The following is a 4,424-nucleotide window of genomic DNA, read 5'->3' as shown; positions in this document are numbered from 1 at the left end:
GCTCAGGAAGTAGACATGTTCCATTGTACATCTCAGAAAGAAGACATGTTCCATCATACGGCTCAGGAAGTAGACATGTTCCATCATACGGCTCAGGAAGTAGACATTTTCCATCATACAGCTCAGGAAGAAGACATGTTCCATCATACAGCTCAGGAAGTAGACATGTTCCATCATACGGCTCAGGAAGTAGACATTTTCCATCATACAGCTCAGGAAGAAGATATGTTCCATCATACAGCTCAGGCAGTAGACATGTTCCATCATATGGCTCAGGAAGTAGACATGTTCCATTGTATCACTCTGGAAGTAGACATGTTCCATCGTACAGCTCAGGAAGTAGACATGTTCCATCGTATAGCTCAGGTAGTAGATGCTTTCTCTGTTCTGTCGTACTGTTCAGGAAGTAGACATGTTCTGTCATATCACTCAGAAATTAGATGGGTTCTCTGTTCGGCTGTACAGCTCAGTAAGTAGACATGTTTTGTTGTACAGTTAAGGAAGTAGACAGGTTCTGTGTTCCATTGTATGGCTCAGGAAGTAGACAGGTTCTGTGTTTTATGGTACTGCTCAGGAAGTAGATGTGTTCTGTTTTCCGTCGTATGTTTCAGGAGGTATACAGGTTCTGTGTTCCATTGTATGGCTCAGGAAGTAGACAGGTTCTGTGTTCCATTGTATGGCTCAGGAAGTAGACAGTTCTGTGTTTAATCTTCCTGATGAAAATACTGTATATGACTGAAACTCTTTCTGTTTTCTGTCTGCAGGTCAGGTGAAGATGAGATGGGGCAGCGTTTTTCCTGGATGGTCCTCCTAAACATTCAGATGGTACAAACCTCCTGACTGTCTCACTCTGGACTTCAGACATGGMTAGAAGTGGATGACAGGAACTTGATAGTCAAAAAAGGCAGAACTTTGTTAAAGTGAATCAATGATCCATCTCTCCAGAACATGGGGTGTGTCAAATCCAAAAGGACCGAGGCCGCCTCCCAACACGCTAACTCTACGGAGAGGGCGGACGAGAAAAGGAGGAAGACGAAAGGCGAGAGGGCCTACTTGGTGGGCTCAGAGGAGAACTCTCCTCAGGTCAACCCGGTTCTGCTGGAGTACGCTCAGCGGCTGTCGGAGGAGATCGTGTCCCGGGCCGTGCAGCAGTGGCTGGAGGTGGACAGCCGCTACAGCGACATCCCCTACATCGAATGTGAAGTGCCGTGACGGGAGGCGGGATGCCACGGAGATCTTGAAAACAAATCAAAGAATGACTCATTCATAGAGTCAGATTCTGGACCTGGGATCTGACCTACTTTTGGATTGGATTATGGCTGGATTGAGCCTAAGACCTTCTTCTAAACTGACCAAAGCGCCCTGATCCCGCCTCTGATTATCTGCAGCCTCATCGAAGCTTCAGATCATCTTTCTCAGTCCTGATCCGTTGTCCCTCAAGGCGCCGCTTTGAGATCCAGAACCCAATCAGATATTTGCTGTAAAAGCCGACCCGACTCTGTGTCATCCTGGTTATTAATAGATCCGGATCGTAAAGGAGACGGACCTTCCCTGGTCAGAAACTCACCATCTGATTTGAGATCCTGAAACTAAGACAAGATGGACACCRTCTTCAGATCTGATCAGGGTCCAGGAACTCTTTTCAACCAAAAGACACACTTCCTGTCCTCTAGACCAGGGGTCCACAACAATGYTGCTCCCTCTATCTGTGCTGTGAAAATGTCATGAACCTGACTAATATTTACTTTTTCAATAAGAATGGGTACACTGTTTTGACATTGGGTCAATGTCAGTGGGGCGGGGCTAACTCTGGGACAAGGTTTATGAGGCGGGGCTAACATAGGGTCGAAGTATTTAAGGTGGGGCTAACATGGGGTCAAAATATATGGGGTGAAGCTAATGTTGGGTCAAAGTATATGGGTTTGGGCTAACATTGGGTTAAAGTATATGGGTTGGGCTAAAATTGGGTTATAGTATATGGGGTGAAGCTAACGTTGGGTCAAAGTATACAGTACGAGGTGGGGCTAAGGGTTATAATACATGGAGAGTAGCAAACATTGGGTTAAAGTATATGGGGTTGGGCYAACATTGGGTCATAGTAYATGAGGTTGGGCTAACATTGGGTCAAAATACAGTATATGAAGTAGGGCTAACATGGGGTCAAAGTATATGAGGTTGGGCTAATGTTTAGTCAAAGTATATGGGGCAGGGCTAGTGTTTATTTAAAGTATGTGGGATGGGGCTACAATTAATTTTCCAGAAGAATGAGAAGAATTCAAGGTTGTTAAGGTGGGTTGAAATATATAARATAATTTAAAGACAGATTCCCTTAATTTCAGGACTAAATCTGTCATGGTTCCAGTTTTCAGTTTTACTACTGAGCTTTTAGGTTGTTAGCCCATTTCCTGCTTGGTGAGGCCGCTTTCCAAAAAAAAAAAAAAATTAACTTACCAAAAAACAAATGACCAGAAATAAGACTATTCAGCAGCAAGTTTTAAGCCATTTTGTTTGTCAGAGTCGATATTGAGATAAATGATAATAGGGATAAAAAAGATGCAACTAGTTCTCCAGAACTATAGACTCAGACCCCAGTAAAAGAAATGGCGGTGTTGGTGAAGACTTCAGCTCAATGCTGTTCATCCTCGATAAGTTCATTTAGTCTGTTCTCCACTGTTTATTCAAACTGTGGCACCATCCAGGTCTAGTCCTCGGAGGAAGTCATAAATCAAGCTGTTTATACTCAGGTTTTATTTAAAACTTAACTCAAACTGCYGGTTTAGCTTTGACGGGAACCTTTAAAGCTGACACCCAAATATGTGCAGCTCAACGAACGGCAGCACAGCAATTAAACTGATGTAGAATGGACCAAAACCAGCTGCCTATAAGCCATAAACGACAGCTCAGAGCAGTCRCCTTCTTCAGAAGGAGCTTAAGCTTTGTTATAAAAATCAGAAACAATCACAATTTAGTAGGAAGWTTAGTTAAGAAACGACAGTTGAAAAGTTAGTTTGATCTGTGAGGAGGGGTCATARGTCCGATGTTTGGCTTCAGAGGAAATGAGAAAGACCAGTCTCTCTGTTAAAAGATTGTTTGTATTGATACAAAAATCTGTTTAATCACACAACAAAGATCTGATGGCAGCGTGAAAACCACATAAGCACGACCCTTTCAGGGTCACCTGCTTTGCAGCATGAACATCTTCTTTTAAACATTTTTTCAAGAGTTTTTGATCTGTGTGAAATGTTGACAAAGTTCAAGTTCTACACCAGTCTTCACTGAAACATCTGTGTCTTCCATCACACGGTTCCTTTTTTAAAATATAGTTTGTATTTTTTTAAATTTCACTCATTTTAAGCTGCAATAATCTCAGAAACTAGGACGCTTTAGAAATGAGAGTATGGCTCTTTGGTGTGATGATCAACACAWAGATAAATTCAAGTTTATTCAGTTTGAGAAGAAGTTGATTTATTTTTTTCTGTCACTGATTGTATTTTTCTGCTGCCTTTGAGTCAGAAGTCTGTTTTTGTCACATTTGTTTAATGATTCAAAAAGTTGTTTTAAAAATTATTGTAATGATTTATAAAGAAGGACTAATGTGCCACAATTCTATGTCTAATTAATAACTAAAATGTAAAATAAATTCATCATTAGTAATACATAATAAATTCATGTTTTGTTAATTCAAATGTCATAATCTTTTACCTAAATCTTTAGAAAACATTTCATGCCTTTTTGCTGCTGTGCATCATGGTATTACTTGGTCTGTGTCAGAGTCAGTACGTGGGGCCAATGTTAAATCAGATTAAGTAAGGTGTAGCTAACGTTGGGTTTAAGTCAGTAAGGTGAGGCTAACATTGGGTTAGTCAGTAAGGCGAGGCTAACATTGGGTTAAAGTTGATAGGGCTGGGCTAACTTGGGTCAAAGTCAATAAGGCGAGGCTAACATTGGATTAAAGTCAGAAAGGCGAGGCTAACATTGGATTAAAGTCAGAAAGGCAAGGTTAACATTAGGTTAAAATCAGTAAGTCAAGGCTAATATTGAGTTAAAGTCAGTAAGGCGAGGCTAACATTGGATTAAAGTCAGAAAGGCGAGGCTAACATTGGGTTAAAGTCAGTAAGGCGAGGCTAACATTGGATTAAAGTCAGAAAGGCGAGGCTAACATTGGGTTAAAGTCAGTAAGCGAGGCTAATATTGAGTTAAAGTCAGTAAGGCGAGGCTAACATTGGGTTAAAGTCAGTAAGGCGAGGCTAATATTGAGTTAAAGTCAGTAAGGCGAGGCTAACATTGGGTTAAAGTCAGTAAGGCGAGGCTAATATTGAGTTAAAGTCAGTAAGGCGAGGCTAACATTGGGTTAAAGTCAGCAAGGCGAGGCTAACATTGGGTTAAAGTCAGTAAGGCAAGGCTAACATTGGGTTAAAGTCAGT

This window comes from Austrofundulus limnaeus, unplaced genomic scaffold (genome assembly GCF_001266775.1).
Source record: "Austrofundulus limnaeus strain Quisiro unplaced genomic scaffold, Austrofundulus_limnaeus-1.0 Scaffold533, whole genome shotgun sequence".
In the NCBI taxonomy this organism is placed as follows: domain Eukaryota; kingdom Metazoa; phylum Chordata; class Actinopteri; order Cyprinodontiformes; family Rivulidae; genus Austrofundulus; species Austrofundulus limnaeus.
The sequence above is the reverse complement of the archived record's forward strand: the minus strand, read 5'-3'. Positions refer to the sequence as shown.